At 47.5% G+C, this 19051-nt stretch overlaps 1 protein-coding gene across 1 annotated transcript in view; it reads right to left on the minus strand.

Annotated features, from left to right (window-relative positions):
• The window catches only part of PCSK1 (proprotein convertase subtilisin/kexin type 1), a 276980-nt gene that overhangs the window by 68036 nt on the left and 189893 nt on the right, over positions 1 to 19051 (minus strand). The window lies entirely within an intron of this gene.

Consider the following 19051-nt stretch of genomic DNA (forward strand, 5'->3'; position numbering starts at 1 on the left):
TTATCAGAGGCAGATGAATGCCCGCGTGACTGATTCGTCTTTGTCAGTTTCGATTTTCCAAAAAAAGGAACGCAGTGTTTAGCTTTCCTATTAATAACGGCACAAAGGCTAGCGTCACTTTGCATGGTAATTAGGAGGCAGTTTCTATTGCTATGCGTTCGGGTGCGTCGTGTGTGTGTGGAGGCGGGCGACGTGCACGTGTGCGTGTGTGCTTTCAAGAACAGCACAGTACTGTAATTTCCACAGTTATCCCACTTTTTGATAAAATCATCAATTCTATCATATTTACAGCTATGGTGATCACAGGATGTCCTACAATACGACATCCCATAAGTCCTTTCACCCTTACATTAGGTAGACACTCACAGTGATTACATTGAAAACATAAGTATAGAAAAATCTGGTGATGCCAAATGCCCTGGTAGAGCACACTAATGCTGCTTGATCTTGATTCCACCTCATTCTTCTTTTTTAGACCACTTGACACCTCCTGTCTCTTTATCTCATCATCGCGGGTTCTTTTTCATCCTTGCTTTCTGACTTTATCACCCATTCTCTATCTTTCTCTTCCTCCTTTCTCCCTTTTCTGCCTTTGCCTATCTTGCTCTGGGTCAGCCTGACTACGCACAATTAAGTCCCAGTCACCCATAATGGATGCCGCTGCCCACCGCCTGCACACATCAAGCACTGGAGACCATCTAATGATGACTGCATTGTAAGATGAGTTTCCTACAATCGTGGCAAACGCAGTAGAGTAGGTCTGAGATTTGAGGCTGCACGGCGGCTGGAGGTGGAAGGAGGTAGGCCTCTTGGAGGTTTTCTGTGAATGATCGATATACTATTCATTTGCATCAGAATCAGCTGCAATGGTGTTTAGCTCCTTGGTGATCAAAGGACGTGTTTGCTTTTCTCCTGATGATGGTCTCTGTTTCCATCTTATCTACTATAGAGTGTCTGCGCTGCACATACAACGCATCCTTCACAAAAGTGTGCAGTCAAAGGGTCATAGAGTTCTGTTGACTGCCACTGACTGTTTAATGGCGGCTCCCTTCTATATTATTCATGGGCCAATGGTTCTTTTATTGTGGGGATAAGTGGAAATCAATAATGAAATGAGTATTATTCAGGGCTCTATTGATATTCATGAGACCAAGAGCAGTGAGTTCTGATAATCATGCTGTAGGTTAACTTTTTTGTGCCCCAGCCAAATTCATAAATTGTGGATTTCAAAACATTCTTTTGTCCTTATCAGCCACATATATTTATGTTGTCCATAGCACAAATGCACTTTCTAGTCACTATATATATCACTCTCAATGCGCTGTCACTTTTTAGGAGCACCATGTATAAGTACTTCATTATACTGTGTCTATTGAACAATATATTCATCAATGAGACGTATGTAAATAAATGCTCTAAACACATAACTGGAACTTACTCATTGGAGTAGTTTTTTCCTTTTTCCCTAATATAACACTATTGCCGTAGTAGTCCAGGGCTACACTACCCCTATAGGGACCATTTTGTTATTTATTAATTGTCCGGCCAAGGTCCTTGGGTTACTGGGTTGCCCCCTTTTTCTATTTAGACAGGCCCATTAGTAGCATTTAATTCACTGCCCTGGATACACATAGTACCATGTTTCTAGGGACTTACAAGTAAATTGAATGTGCCAGTTGGTTGCAAGCCAATGTTACCATGTTGAGAGGAGAGAGAGCAAGCACTTTAGCACTGATAAGCAGTGGTAAAGTTTGCAGAATCCAAAAGTCAGCAAAAATGAAGTCGGCAAAAACAGGAGGTTGATAGGTAAAACGTTGGGGGGAAACCACGCCAAGGATGTAAGGTCCAGAACATAGGTTGTTCTCTCCAAATACGCCTTTCTCCCCAGCATGTAAAGTAAAGAATTTAAAAAAATCAGTAATTTCAGGATTAAAGAATGACAGCTTTCACTGTCAAATGAAGAAGAACTGTTTTCTGTATGCTGCATCACAAGACACACAGTCAGTTCTGGCTTGCATGAGAACCCTCTCTCGCTGGCCCTGAGGAGAATGGAATAGCTTACAGTGCTTAGCTGGTCTAAGCTCCCAGGGCCTAGGATACAATAGACTGATCTATGGCCTGGATTACAGGCCCAACCTTCCTTAAGGCAATGCACGACTTGTGTCTTATGGTGCCACCACAGGGTGGTGTCAAATCAGGGGTGGCTCCTCCATTAAGGTGGAAGAGCGCCGCCCCACTTATTAAATTGCCCCCAGAAAGATAGAATGGTAATATAGTTAATTTATTACCATTTTATTTTTAAAAGCCCCTGTCAGGACGGGGGGCGGGGCGGGGTTTTCTACTGCTGCCAGTCAGGCAGCAGCAGAAAGCAGTGCTGGGCAGGGCACTTTAAGTTTGAAGTGTGCATGTCTCTTTGGCTGTCCACAGTGCTTAATTTGAGCCATTGGTTTCCGGTGCTCAGCACCGGCACTAATCTCCCCGTGCCTTAATTTGTCCTTGTGTAATGTAACCGATGCTCATGTAAAGCGCTCCAATACCTTCGGGTCGAGTTCGCGCTATATAAATCTGCATAACACCGTTGCAGAGTCACAGAATATGGAACAGAGACCCAGACTCGAACCTGGTTCCCCAGCTCCGAAGTCGGCAGCTCTGGCCGAAACACCACATCCTCTCCCCACTTTCATGGTTGGTAGTTGGGTCTGTTTTTTAGGAGGCGCTAACAGGAGAAATGGGCTGGTGCAAGCTGCCTCCCGACCAGAGCCCAAGCTCCTATTTTTTTACAAATTAACACTTGCCAACCGTCTAGTGATGACCAACCAGACGTGCATTTTAAACCTCTCTAACCCAACTGTCTAGGACACCTGGGTTAGAGAAAGGATAGTGCTCCAGTGTCCTCTGGAGCTCCAAAGGAGGCTGCTCCCTCCAATCCTGGTGCTTCTTTCATGTTGCATGAGATCAGCGCCAGGATTTGTTAGTGCAGTTTCTTGGGTCCTGAGTTGGAGCCTGCCTGCTTGGAGAAGACCGGAACCAAGAGGAAGTTGCACCAGGGAGGTAAGTGTAGTTATTTTTTACTTTCAATCAATCAATCAATGACACTTATAGAGCGCGCTACATACCCGTAGGGTCTCAAGGCGCTGGGGGGGGGGGGGGGGGTGCCGCTACTGCTCGAACAGCCAGGTCTTCAGCTTCTTCCTGAAGGAGAGGTGGTCTTGGGTCAGGCGCAGGTCGGTCGGGAGGGAGTTCCAGGTCTTGGCGGCCAGGTAGGAGAAGGACCTTCCTCCTGTAGTCGCTCTTCGGATGCGGGGGACGGCGGCGAGGGCGTGGTTGGCTGATCGGAGGTGGCGTTTGGGAGCGTAGAAGTTGACTCGGCTGTTGTGGTAGCTCGGGCCTTGGTCGTGTAGGGCTTTGTGTGCGTGGGTGAGGAGGCGGAAGGTGATTCTTTTGTTGACGGGGAGCCAGTGAAGGTCTCTCAGATGTCCGGAGATGTGGCTGGTTCGTGGGATGTCGAGGATGAGTCTGGCTGAGGCGTTCTGGATCCGCTGGAGTCTCTTCTGGAGCTTGGCGGTGGTACCGGCGTAGAGGGCGTTGCCGTAGTCCAGTCGGCTGGTGACGAGGGCCTGGGTGACGGTTTTCCTGGTCTCGGTGGGGATCCACCAGAAGATCTTCCGTAGCATGCGTAGGATGTTGAAGCACGCCGAGGAGACGTTGTTGACTTGCCTGGTCATGGAGAGGGAGGAGTCCAGGATGAAGCCCAGGTTGCGTGCATGGTCTGTCGGTTTGGGTGCGGTGCCCAGGGCGGGAGGCCACCAGGAGTCGTCCCAGGCGGAGGGTGAGGGGCCCAGGATGAGGACCTCCGTCTTGTCCGAGTTCAGTTTCAGGCGGCTGGTCGTCATCCACTCGGCTACCTCTTTCATCCCTTCGTGCAGGTTGGCTCTGGCGGCGGTGGGGTCGTTGGTCAGGGAGAGGATCAGCTGGGTGTCGTCGGCGTAGGAGATTATGCTGAGGTTGTGTTTGCGTACGATGGCCGCGAGGGGGCTCATGTAGACGTTGAAGAGGGTGGGGCTCAGAGATGATCCTTGAGGGACGCCGCAGATGACTTCGGAGGCCTCTGACTTGTACGGTGGTAGGCGGACTCTCTGTGTTCTTCCGTCGAGGAACGAGATGATCCAATCTAGAGCCCTCTCTTGGATTCCGATGTTGCTGAGGCGCCGTACTAGGGTGCGGTGGCAGACCGTGTCGAATGCCGCGGAGAGGTCTAGGAGGATGAGGGCCGCTGTTTCTCCATTGTCCATCAGGGCTCGGATGTCATCGGTGGCGGCGATGAGGGCGGTCTCGGTGCTGTGATTGGCTCGGAAGCCGGACTGTGAGGGGTCGAGGGATCTGTTCGTCTCGAGGAAGGCGGCCATCTGCTTGTTGACGGTCTTCTCGATGACTTTGGCTGGAAACGGGAGGAGCGAGATGGGGCGGTAGTTCTTGAGGTCGGTGGGGTCCGCTGTTGGTTTCTTGAGTAGAGCGCTGAGTTCGGCGTGTTTCCAGCTCTCAGGGAAGATGGTGGTGTCGAAGGATGTGTTGATGATGTCTCGCAGGTGGGGTGCGATGACAGCGTCGGCCTTGTTGAAGACGTGGTGAGGGCAGGGGTCGGTCGGTGATCCGGAGTGGATGGAGTTCATCGTGCGGATGGTGTCTTCGGTGCTGATCGGGGTCCAGGCGTGGAGGGTGGTGGTGGGGGGTGGTTGTTCGGTCATGGTGTGCGTTGGTTGGTTGTAGAAGCTGTTGTGTATGTCCGCGATCTTGTTGTGGAAGTATGAAGCGAGGGAGTTGCAGAGGTCTTGCGATGGGGTGATGTCGTTGTTTCCTGCGCTGGGGTTGGAAAGCTCTTTCACGATGTTGAAGAGTTCCTTGCAGTTGTGTGCGTTGTTGTCCAACCGGTCCTTGAATGCTGTTTTCTTGGTGGCGCGGATCAGCTGGTGGTGTTTCCGGGTGGCAAGTTTGAAGGAGGTCCTGTTGTCCGGTGTCGGTTCCTTTCTCCAGACTTTCTCGAGGGCTCGGCAGTTCTTCTTGGAGCTCTTGAGTTCGTCGGTGAACCATGGAGCCTTCTTGCTGCCGGGTCTGCTAGGCGGGGTCCTCAGTGGGGCGAGTTCGTCCGCGCAGTTGCTGATCCACTTCGTGAGGTTGTCGGCGGCCTGGCTGGGGTTCGCTGAGCTGGCAGGAGGGTGCTGGCTCAGGGAGGTGGCGAGCTGGTCTGCTGTGATCTTGTTCCAGCTTCTGTGGGCGGCCTGTTGCTGGTGTTGGTGGGTCGTCGTTCTCTTGAAGGTGAAGTGGACGCAGCTGTGGTCCGTCCATTGAAGCTCTGTGGCGTGGCTGAAGTCGATGTCTGTGCTGGAAGAGAAGACTGCGTCGAGTGTGTGTCCGGCGAGGTGGGTGGGGGTGGACACCAGTTGCTTGAGTCCCAGGTTGGCGAGGTTGTCGAGCAGGGTGCTGGTGTTGCGGTCGTTGTTGTTCTCTAGATGGAAGTTGAGGTCTCCCAGGAGGATGTAGTCAGCGGAGGGGAGGGCATGCGGGCTGACGAAGTCGGCGATGTCCTCGCTGAATTGTGTGCGTGGTCCAGGGGGTCGGTAGATCAGGGTGCCTCTGAGGGTGGTGTTCGGGTTGGTGTGGATCTGGAAATGCAGGTGTTCGGCGCTGGTCAGGGTGTTGTCGGTGCTGGTCGTGAGACGGATGGTGTTCCTGTGGATGATGGCGATGCCTCCTCCCATCTGGTTGGCGTTTCGGTCCCTCCGGACGATCTTGTAGCCCTCTGGGATAGCGATGGCGATGTCGGGAGCTGAAGAGGCGTTCATCCAAGTCTCCGTGAGGAAGGCAACGTCCGGGGCTGTGGCGTCTAGGAGGTTCCAGAGTTCGATGGCGTGTCTGTGGACGGAGCGGGTGTTGAGCAGGATGCACTTGAGGTGGGTGCTGCTGGTGTTCGACTTGGCGGGTGCTGGTGCGAGGCTGGTCCGGATGCAGGAGAACTTGCAGGCGTGGCAGCTGAAAGGTCCGTGGGTACGTCGTGGAGTGGCTTGATGGCATTCTGGGAGTCGGCCGGTGTTGAGTGCGGTGAGGGTGGCGGCGGAGTACGTCAGGCGGGTCGGTCGGGGTCTTCGGGGGCCAGGGGTCCTGGCGCTGGACGCGATCCGGTCGAGGACGGGCGCAGACGGGCTTACCTTTGGCGCGCCTTCGGCGCACAATCGGCGCGCCCGCTGCGCGTGACCGCTGCGCGTTCGCACGGTCGCCATTTAAAGGCGAAGTGCGCGGGTGGGCGGAGCAGCTGGGAGGCGGGAGCGGGGAGGAAACAGAAGAGAAAAGGGGCGGGGCTAATGGCGGTGGCGGGAAGCGGGAGCGGGGAGGGAGAGCGGAGGGCGGCGAGGTAGGCGGGCAAACAGGAAGGAGACAAGCACAAATGCACAAATGGAGGGCAAAACACGAAGAAGAAACGGTACAAAAAATACAGGCAACAATGCAGGTCAAAACGGAGGCAAAACAGTTAACAAACGATCATACGGGATACAAAGAAACAAGCACAAATTTCGGTCAAAAACCGGCAAAAACCAAAGGGGAGCGCTCAAGGCGGCCTGCCTCACCACCCTCCATACATGCCACCTTACTGTGTCAAATTCCAGAAAAACCTGAAAATTTACCTTTTTATTATGTGACAAGGGGGGGTACAATGGAAAAATGCAAATATGATTGAATCCCTGCACCATTCCGGGTGAATCAGATGTGCACAATTGCTTGCACAAAGCAGTAATTGAAGCATAGGTGTTTTTGACACCTTTTTCATCGTATTGAACAGCGTTCCAAGGGGCATATTTACAAGGAGGCGATAATAAATTATCCCCGCTTTTGCGGCCATTTTCGGCGATAATTTTATCGCCTAATTAGCAAGGTCACGCTAACGCGTGAAACCTTGCTTTAGCGTGGGGATTCCTAACGCCCAGCTTTACATCTCTAATGAGATGCAAAGTGGGCGTTCCTGACCTGACATGATAGGAGAAATGTCGCTAAGCGACATTTCTCCTATCATCAAGCTATGAAGCATAGCGACAGGAAAAATAGCGATAACCCCTGTTATCGTTACTTTCCTTACGCCTGCTTCAGGACTATCCTATGGAAGGTGGATATCATGGCTAAGTTTGTCTGTCCCTATCAACAAGCTAACGTGAGATTATCGACGGGTTTCCAGTGATAATCTCACGTTAGGCAGTTAGCGTGAGGATTTTTATCGCTTTTGAGATAAGCGTTGCTAATAGCACGCTATCTCAGCGATAGAAATCCACGCTAGCCGGCGATAATTATCCTAGCGCTAAGTGCGCTTAGCGATAATTATCGCCGGTTGTTGTTGATATGCCCCCAAATTAGTCTGAACTATGTATCACCTGTATTTATTGGACATCAACAACGTCTTAGCAAGCTTTTTAGAGTTAAAGTCTTGCAGCTTGTGTGTAATATAAAAGCAATTATTATTAGACATGTAATTTATTTGCATTTTAAACTCTCACAATTTGTAAGCTTTGACACAGAAAACTGGTAATTCAAATGTACGAGTTTTTAGATACATGTGTAAAAAGAGTCGCACTTCTACATGAAAAGTAAAAATGTGCTGAAGAGGAACTGTTTCATTAAATTTCACACTTAGACAAACTTTGATGGATAAAGCAGCTAATCAGATTTTACTAGCATGGAAAATGTGATGATACTAAGTAGAACAAACACATTTTGTGCATTGTGTAAAAAAGTACAAGAAAGAGTCAAAGCAGCCCGTGCTCCAGGTACAACAGTGTGCATACATGTGCGCATTGACTGCAATGCGTCTCGAGCAGCTGTTTGATCTGTGCCTTGCAATACAACTAGTGCATACAAGTACATGGTGCTCTGAACTCGAGATATAGCTCCTAAGGCGTGATGCTGGTGATTACCCAACACAGAACAAGAGGGAGATGCTTTTAAAGCATGCCCGCCCCACAGTAATTACAGCTACAACACCCTCAACCTGCAGAAAGGAAATAGCAACCTGGAAACCAAGGACCAGTGCTTGCTTCAAACACATTTTACCACTATGTTATGAAAGCAGGATTCTAGCGGTGTTGATGTTCGACAAAAACGCTTGTGTAGATTTGTTATGTGGTATTTTGTTGTGGTGATGAAATGCTCTGAAAATTATTGTGCTATTGTATTTTTGTGATGCATTATTGGAATATGGTTTGTTGTGTTGCACTGAGGCTTTGGTGTTACGTTCTGTTTTGACTATTTTGTTGTAGTGCTGCTTGTTGCCTTTAATTTGCTGTTATATTACCGTGTGTATGATATTGTTCCATGTTCTGTTGTTTAATTTAAGTATATCTACAAACGCTGGCTGGACATGTCTTTAGGGTTCCTGTAATAAGCAACTACTAACCCTTCTGTGTTGGTAAAAATGGATAAAATGAGGTCTGGTATACACATAGTTACACATCAATTTACAGAGTTGCTTTTTAAGGAAGGAATGACTGATCCTGTCTCAACAGTACTAAACTTTCCCTGCAACATGGGGTCCTGACGGGCTAAATATAGAAAAGCACATTTGACTATTACCACATTTTTTTAGTGCAACGTAATCATAGTTGCACAAATAATGCACAGCAATTATCGAATCTTTAGAAATTACTTTGATCCCTAAAACAAGTGTATAGATAGACCTTATGCAATACAAAATACAAATTCATATCGATAGTGTAAGAAATTGGCTTATTTTTTGGGGTGCATGACTACCTACCACAAGGAATAATCACAACACTTATCAGGCTGAACCCTCAAAGTCATTGAATTAAACTGAGCTAAACCTACTGGTAGCGATGGCGTCAAGCAGACAGGCTTAACTTAGGGCACTGTGTAAAATATTTATACAATACTAGAACAGTAATAGAGTCCAAATTAAAAAAAAAAACAATAGAAATCAATGTCAATTTTTAAAGGTTTAAGTAGAAATTGCACCATAAAGCACAACGTATCAATGAGAGTTACTGGTAACAGGAGAACAGGATCTAGACACATTTTGAGGCAAACAGTGATGGAGGGAAAGTCAGATACACCAACCAGGTTCGTACGTTCTGACTTAGAATTTTATGTCCCAATTCACTCCAAGATTACAATTCTAAATGGTCCTACACCCTCAGGGGAGGAACATAGAGACTCACGGGGTCTCAGGCCATGGCCAACAACAGAATCTAATCCAGGTCCAATCACCAATGGTCAGCTGGGTAAATGCAGGTAAAGGCCTCTTGCAGCTTGTTGATTCCCTGGAGGAGGAGGTCTGCCATATGACACTTGGAGTCCACGTCTTTGCCCTGGTTGTAAGAGGGAGCAGGTATAGTCCTTCAAGGTTCCACTCAAGTCACAGACAGCGGGTCCCGTTCTCGTATGATCTTCTCCACAGGTCCAGGAAATGGTCTGGGGTGGGGGCCTGGAGAGGCCACATTTATTATGCCTGGTATGAGTTAGTGGGTGGGAATTACTTCTTGGCACGCTCTAGCAATGTGGTAAAAGTTCCCAAAGCCAACCCTACCCACTTATGCATTTTCAAGATGGCATAAGGCTTTGGCCACACTAAACTTGCGCTCTAAGATATGGGGGTATGTTAGTTGAGTGTCCTATGGTAAACCTAGTGTCCTTCCACATCTAACACTAAAATCCCATTTGAGTCTACCCACACTGAAGCCACATACAGAAGTTTTGTAGGATGAAAGCAGAGTCCTTCAGCAATGAGAGAGTGGATCCAAACCATTGCATTGACATCCTGTTCTCTCCCCTTTCAAGTGTGCCACAGGGTTATATTTAAACCTAGAGACACATGTCTGGAAGGACAAAAAAAGAGACCTTCAACAACCAGATAGTGGATCCACAAGAATTGTAAGGGCTCCCTGTTCTCTCTCCTTATACGTGCAACCAAAGTGTTATACGAGAAACCAGCAGATATGTCAAGCAGGATTTGACACTGAAGTGTCAAAAAGGATGCACACATACCCTACTCTTCATATTCTGTGGAGTTAAGGGGAGTTATATTTTGCCTATTTAGGGCAGACTATTGTTTAATCTGGGAGACATTTCTCAACCATACACTCCTTTTCAAGGCTAAAAACTGGCTAAAAGAAGTTAGAAAGCCAATGCAAATTAGCCTCAAGAGGAACTTCAGCCAGAAAAAAGGTAATGTTATAAAAATTATATTTCCATAATATGTATTAAAAAGTTGACTTAATCATTAAATTTGATTTTTTTTAAACTTCTACAAATAGTTGTTCAATTATTATTGTAGCTGGTCCCATATGACAGATAGACCTGCCACATCAAAAATAGCATTTAAGTGCTAGTTACTGTAAGGACAATTAAAACATTAAAATTCTATATGTTCTACTTTTAAATACAATGCACCCTGCCTTGTGGGCTACACGGCCTACATAGGAGTAACTTATTAATATCTAAAAGAGAGGTCTCTACCCGTCAAAATTAGTTTACTGTGGCAGGTCACAGTGCATGTTTTGATCTGTTAAATGTTACAGTTCAGCTACAATGGTAGGCCTGAAGAAATGTTTGCACTGCCAGTTTAGTGGATGACAAAATAAGTGCTGCAATCAACTAATGACTTTTAATTTATAGGTCCTAGGTACATTGTGTAGCATATACTCGAGACTTAGGCCCATATGTACAAAGGCATTTTACATTTCTTAATGGTGAAAATTACTATTTTGGGCCATTATAAAATGCAAAACACGATTTCCTCTGTACAAAGGCATTTGTGGTGGTGCAAAATGCGATGTAGAAATCGCATTTTGGAAATCACAAAATAGGAAATCACAAATAGCGTTTTCCGGATTGCGAATCGCAAATCGCATGTTCAACTAATTTCCTAATTGCTTCTAGTCACACAATGGCCATTTAGGAAATCCAATTACCATTGAATCATATCAGGTGGTAACCACGTACAAACTATAAAAAGACACCCAAAATTCATACGGCTTTTTCAGAATGGCGGCCCTGTATGTTTTGGCAAAGAGTATGAGTATTTTGGTGGTGAGGCGGAGGAGGAGACAGTAGAGGATATTTAGGGTGAGGGTCACCCTGTTTGAACAGACAATCATGGAGATTATTGAGAGGTACACATTGAGTAGTCATAGTGGGATTCAATAGCTGAGTTACGACCTCAGCTACAGGCCCAAACACTCAGAAGCAACTCAATGCCACCACATATGCAGGTATTGTGTAACCACACCTCTTAGAATCAGACAGTTAGCAGGGGTACATAGCAGTGGAGGGGAGTGTCACAAAGTGCCTTTTCCAGGTTCTTTCTCAGGTTCCTAAAGCCAAATAAAAAGGTGACTCATCCCTCTAAGTGTATAGGGCTTCACTTCTTTCAGCCTCTGGGGTTGGGTGCTTTTTTAGCGACATGGGCTGTGGGACTGGTGACATGTCAGTCCTAGAAGTGTGTCTGCATGAACGCCTGGTACTGCATGCCTCCTGAATGCATGTGGCACTGAGGCGAGTGCCCTCTTTGCTCTCTGGTGGGGGTAGAATGTTGGGGACAGAGAGGTTGCGTGTCTGGATGGTCATGTTGCAAAGAATGTGTAGTTTACAAAGTGCATATAATCTAAATAGGTCAGTGAGTTACTGCTTTTTGAAGAGACATACTTTTGTTACTTGCAATTTATAAGTTAAAATCCTGATATAGAACAGTGAGCTATTAACTTTCATCAAAAAACTGCATGCCCACTGCAAAGTATAGATTAGAGCATAGATTAATGTTGCAAAAAGGGTTAATTTGCACAGAAATCAATACTTATTATTAAAGAGAACCCCCAACTATGGAGTTCCTATTTAAATTATGAGTTTGTGCTTCTCTAGACAAAGCAGTCTTAAACTATACTGCTTAGCAGTATGGATGACATGTCACAACTACACCTTGTAAGCCTCTGTCTTATGTAATAAGCCCTATACATTGATTTACAAACATGTCATTGATTGTCTTTGTGTAATGCGTGTGTGATGCAAAGTGCTCTGACACCCTACACTGGTATGAGAGAATCTGCTGAAGATCAGAGTTAGCACTGCTCTGCTGCCCTGCTGCTCTACTGCAAGAAGAACTTCCCAGCTTCTCTGATGCCCTGCTGCCATATCTGCAATAGGGTCTGTTCTGCTTTCCTGTTAACTGCAAAAGGAAGGCTGTACCTGCACCTCGAACCCAGGGCCACCAGAGTGACTCCAAGGGGTAGTTGGCTGGCCTCCTCTTCTGAGCTTCAGGGACATAACAATCTCCAGCACACTTGAACCCTGCATCTGGACTCTGCCATCTTTCAGTCCTAACCCCTAAGTGGTGCCTCCCCAGTTCTAGACCCTTGGAGGTGGGGATAACCCGATGCAAGCTCCACAGCTCCTCTACAGAACTGATGCAGTGTGGCGCAAGTTGAACCTCACAACACAGCCGTCGCAGCACCTCATTGGAACTGACGCAGCATGACGCAACTCGGCACATACCTCTCACTACAGCCCTCTCAGCTCCACATTGGAACCGACACAGTGCAACGCAACTTGGCGCAATTCAATGCAGGACCCTGCATTGCTCATCAGAGCTGATGCTAAGCAATGCATTTCACCACAGGAACCCGCTTCACTCCTAGGAACCGCGCTGCGCAGAGCAACGCCCCACATCAAGGATATAATGTACAATTCTCAATGGTCTCCTACTTTCAAACATTTTTGGAGCCACGTCCTACAAGTCTGAAGGCATGAGCCCCATTATTTGGCTTCTTGCTAATCAGCAGACTTTGTTTAGTAACCCTAAAGTTCACAACAAACCGTATGAGAAGGACCCCATATTCCCGACTACAATCACTCCATTTCCAAGCCCCACATATTCTTCTCTTGTCCATACCCCGAGGATCGTTTATTGCAATTTGAACGGTGTTTTGGGAGAAGCTAAAATCCATACAGTGTACTAACTTGTGTTTTTTAGGTCTCGCCTGAGACAGCGCTTTAGCGCTGCTCTGGCGAGACTTATAGTAAGCGAGTTTTGGAAGTGCAAACGAGTGCTTTCAGGCCTCCAAATACAGTGCATGTGTGCCGGGCGCGCGCACCATTTGGAGGCCTGAAAGCACTCGTTTTCTTTCACTTTCGCCGTGATGTGATCGCGATCACTTTCAGCGCACCATTTGGCAGCCTGCGTGCCCGCCCCCACTCCCCCCTCCCACTCCCTCTTCGTCGCATCAAACAAATTCCTGGCTGGGGTAAGCGCACCATTTGGCAGCCTGCGTGTCCGCCCCCACTCCCCCCTCCCACTCCCTCTTCGTCGCATCAAACAAATTCCTGGCTGGGGTAAAAAGCAGCGTCAATTAGCCCTACAACTGAAGGCAGAACTCCAGCAAAACCGCTTACCTCAGTCAAACTAGCACTGAATAATTGCATGAATTCTAATGCACTCTCAGAATCATCCTGTATATGACCGTGCTCATTGTGAGTCAGTAACGTCTACTCTAATGCTTTTTGTATCTCGTCAGAAATTGAAATGTCATCATCTGCTGTTCGATTGTTATGTAAAATGAAAATAAAGTTTGAAATAAAAAACTTCTCATTTGGCATTGAACAAAGCCAGCTGCTCTCCTGGCGAGAAGATAGTCTGGTTTAGATTGTGCACTCACGCACGGATGACCACCAACTCATACACTGAACCGAAGGCACAAACCTACATGAACGCCGTCATAAGTATATAAAAACACAAGTGCGCCAAGCCAGAGTCGGGAGCAGTTTGGTATTAGACAAACGTTTGCGCAAGTTATTGTTAATGGCAAGTAATCAGTCAGGAGGAGGCTTGTGCGCGAGCTCGGTTGTATTTCCTAAAGATTTACTTGTGGACAGCATTTTCGCAAGTCCTCGTGCAATTAACAAAGACATGCACTTTGACACCCTGCAGGGAAGATCTCAGCACGAATGGGGCCAGTACTTGCATCGGCGAGGGGGCACATCCCCGTTAGTCACCGCGCTATACACAAGGAAGGCACGTCAGCACATTCCCTTCGGTTAGATTAGGACCATGCCACACACTGCTGCACACCACACACTGCTGCACGCCACACACTGCTGCACGCCACACACTGCTGCATGCCTCACACTGCTGCACGCCTCACACTGCTGCACGCCACACACTGCTGCACGCCTCACACTGCTGCACGCCTCACACTGCTGCACGCCGTACACTACTGCACGCCTCACACTGCTGCACACCGTACACTGCTACACGCCACACACTGCTGCACGCCACACAATGCTGCATGCCGCTGCATGCCACACACTGCTGCACGCCACACACTGCTGCACGCCCCACACTGCTGCACGCCACACACTGCTGCACGCCCCACACTGCTGCACGCCCCACACTGCTGCACGCCTCACACTGCTGCACGCCCCACACTACTGCACGCCTCACACTGCTGCACACCGTACACTGCTACACGCCACACACTGCTGCACGCCACACACTGCTGCATGCCGCTGCATGCCACACACTGCTGCACGCCACACACTGCTGCACGCCGCACACTGCTGCATGCCGAAAACTGCTGCACGCCACACACTGCTGCACGCCACACACTGCTGCATGCCGCTGCATGCCACACACTGCTGCACGCCACACACTGCTGCACGCCCCACACTGCTGCACGCCACACACTGCTGCACGCCACACACTGCTGCACGCCCCACACTGCTGCACGCCCCACACTGCTGCACGCCCCACACTACTGCACGCCTCACACTGCTGCACACCGTACACTGCTACACGCCACACACTGCTGTACGCCACACACTGCTGCATGCCGCTGCATGCCACACACTGCTGCACGCCACACACTGCTGCACGCCAAAAACTGCTGCACGCCACACACTGCTGCACACCACACACTGCTGCACGCCACACACTGCTGCACGCCTCACACTGCTACTCACTGCTGCATGCTGCACAACACTGCTGCACGCAGCACACTGCTGCACGCCGCACACTGCTGCACGCCACACAGTGCTGCATGCCTCACACTACTACACGAAACACTGCTGCACGCCACACACTGTTGCATGCCGCACACTGCAGCACGCCGCACACTGCTGCACGCCGCACACTGCTGCACGCCGCACACTGCTGCACTCCACACACTACTTTTATGCGAGTTTATGCTACTGACATTGTAAATGACAATGCTTATTATTTGTTTTAAAACCAAAACATAAATAAAAGGCATTGTAATTTTACAATGCCAATAGCTCAAACTCTTATAAATGCGAGACCTATTGCATTGCAAATGCTTGTTATGGGTTACCAATTGAGCTGCTTTTTGAGTCCAGTTGAAGAGGGCTTTAGTTTTTTTTTTTTGCAAACTACAATTATGCGCACGAAAAGGCATTTATTCAGACGTTTTGGGGGGTTTGCTTTTGATTTTTCTTCACTCGAAAATATGATATAATGATGGACACGGTTTAATGTTGTGCCATTAGAGCATGCCTTGGGTGCTGCAAAGTTGTCTAAACATTTTTCAGTCTTGACTTCTCAGCATTGACTGCAGGGCCGGACAGGCCGTAGCGGGCACCGGGCAATCCCCCGGTGCGCGCCACGGGTGTGGGCCGGTTTTGGGCCCCTGCGAGCCGTTTTTGTTACAGGGCCGAAATCGGCTCTGTAACAAAATCGGCCGAAAACCGGCCCTGGCAAAGGGCTCGGCAGCACCCCCAACCCCCCGCGGGGTTGGGCCGCAGAGCACTTGCCAGGGCCGGTTATCGTTCCCAGTCCGGCCCTGATTGACTCCCAGTGAAGAAACTTGTATAACATCATGAACGACCAAAAGCCTGCTCCTCTGCCCTCCCGTCTCAGTTGGCATCAGACGAGACATCCTCCGAGATCCGATGATCTTTCCCTTCTTCTAGTGCAGCAAACTAAAGGAACCACACAGTTGGCAACAGGGCTTTTCTTGTCAGCTGGTTCCATGTGAAATCCTTTACCCCTCTCGAGCTGCTCTGAACCAAACCTGTGGAATGTCATACGATCCTTAAAGCCCTGGGGCAGTGTCATATAAAGTGAGCACTGCAAATAATAATTTAAGGTACGTCTTCTTTGCCAGAGTTTTCAGCTGACAGGTGTCTTAAATAGTGCAAGAGCAGGAGCTCTGCTTTTTTTTAACTCCTTAGAGAGTGGTAAATGGTCGCTTTTCACATTAACTTTAAAGGCATGTGCTGCTTTTGCCTTGATATGTAGAAGCAATGTAACATTTCTAAAGTAAGAAGAATATAAAACAATAACGTACACAAAGAAACCAAACACAATTACAAGAAAAGAAAGCACAACCAAACGGTCAAAACAGAATGCAACATAACAACCTCTGCACAACACAACTAATCACATTGAAATTATGCAGCACAAATACATAGCAGTCCAAAAACAAAAAAGAACATATCACCACCAAAACAAAATGGCACACAATGTGTATCCACAAACATTCCTGTAATGCATTACCATGTTCAGAAACCTTCTTTCCTAATATGGTGGTAAACATGTTTGCATCAAGGAATGTCTCAACGTACCACCCAGCGTATGCAATAGCTCCAGTACAAAATTTCATGGAATCCAGCTGTCTGATTTCTCTTATTAATTAGCTCTAATCTGCCTCCTCGCTTCTGTGTCTGGGCAGCACTAGGATGCCTTCGGGTGATATTTGCGCTTTGCAAAAGGTTAAGCCATTGACTGCACTGAATCTTACAGATACAACACACATCAGAGCACTGCACTATATTTAAGAGGTACTAACCCTTCACACTACATACAATGACCACGAATATGCAAGATTGGGATCACTTGCCACTACATCATGGTGACACTTATGCACAAGACTGGAACTTGCCCTACTGACACTAATTAATTGCACTACATTCTAGGCATAAAAACTCTTGCTCACTGCTCTACAACTAGGCCTACTTCCCCACAATAATACCTCCTATGGCCCCAAATCATGTCACTAATACTCTAAAAAGACAGTATTACGCTGCACTTGTGTTCTGCACAACATCAAGTCAATGAAACCACCACACTGATCATCATAGGAACTCTAACGCAACAAGCTATGGCCACTCACTGACCATTACACAAACTCTATTTTAGGGATACAATCCAACCACACACACAAACTCGCCATACTACACTGCATGGCAGCTGGTGTAATATATCACACTGCACTGCATCTCAGGGGCACTAGCTTATCACATTGCACATTCAGGTCAGTAAAACATCACAATGCACTGCAATTAAGAGAACATAATGTACTAGACAGTACCATATCCTAGAGCCACTGATACACACTACTGTGCTGCATCCTATAGGCTCTAATGTATTATACTGGGATGCATGCTTTGGACTCTGCACTTAATATGATAGACACTAAATCACCACAAAGATGCCAACAAACCACATTGCACTGTTCTCTCCTCCAAAGTATGCTTATCCTCAACAAACTCCTTAGTGACACTAACCCTCGACTCTGCACTACACTTTAAGCATGCTAACCAACTACAATTCACTAAAATCTAAGGTCACAAATCAATCATGTGACATGCACCCTAGGATAACTAGCCAGCATTCTGTGGCAGCAACTCTTGCATTCACTAACCCGCACACTGCACCATAGGAATCTAACCTCTCCAAAATGGGCTGCATCTTGGGCACAATCATACATCAAGGGTAAATCCTTCTGAGGGACCCTAACCCATCCCACTGATTAGCATATATGGAATTACTGCAAAGATAAAGGACAAATGGTTGATATGAGTATATATAATGGTCACCTAAAAGTCTAACCTCTTCTTTATGCAGAGTCCATACAAATACAAATCACAGTGGCAAAGGCAAGCCCACAGGACCATGTAATGTGTGGCTTTCCTCCATAAATTGGCAAACATGACTGGTGTGATGGGCTCCAGTTTTACTTTTGTTTACTTAAGGATGGTTATGTTCTTGTAGAGGACATCTATCACCCCACTGGGGTGTGGAAATATGGATTTTTCTGATCAGTTATGTCCCCTATCTTGGACCCCAACGGTTCCATGTATGAATCACAAGTACATGTATGTCCCCTCCAGTTCCAGTTATGAAGACGCAAACACATGTGCGTCCACCGTCAACATGTCCTCTGTCAGATCCGCCATGAATAGGCCGGATATTCTATTCCTAAGTATGAAAGGCCACCGACTTTATATGGCTCAGTTACTCCATTTTGCAGTCCAGGCAAGTAGGCCCTGATTCTGTCATCGAACTCTTCTTGCCTTCTGCCTCTGAAAGCTCCAGTTTGAGCCTGCATCTGTAACCATGAACTTTGTCTCATTCTCTGCGCGGCTCACGAAGCCTGACATCAGCCCGCTGCCTGCCAAAAACTGTATTTCACCTTCGAGTTATCTACTTCGTTCCCTGCCCGATGCATTCCTGTCTAGCAGTTTAAGTAAACATTCTTCCAGCTACCGAGCAAAGGCCCGGCTTCTCTGTCTTTATGAAAGTAATTCATAGCCCTATTGCTAAGGAAGATTTCCGCCCTCGCATCTAGTGTAGACACTTAGACGCTTGTACACGTACTAACAGTCAGTATAGTCAGTATAGAATAAGATTCTACTCGAAGAGACCTCTCTTTTGGATAACATAGTTCTTTAAACATAGGATGTTAGATATGATTTGGGATTAGGTTGACTTGACCCCCCAGACTTCTTGTCTCCACATGTAGAGCTAAATGTCAAGTCCCCTTCACCCCCTAGTTGCACGTCAATCACACGTCATACTGCTGCGCGCGCAACTATGCCAAGTATAATCTTATAGATCCACCTATATATGACATCATAACCAATTATGTTTCTGTTTTACTCCTCATTACGCCCATTTTTGGTTACGCAGGTGAATCGTCATTTTCCTTATCAATTGTTACGCCTACCGCATTCACTTCATTGTAATGTATGTTCTATAAAAGTCATTTCT

This window comes from Triturus cristatus, chromosome 2_1 (assembly GCF_964204655.1).
Source record: "Triturus cristatus chromosome 2_1, aTriCri1.1, whole genome shotgun sequence".
NCBI classification, from domain to species: Eukaryota; Metazoa; Chordata; class Amphibia; order Caudata; family Salamandridae; genus Triturus; species Triturus cristatus.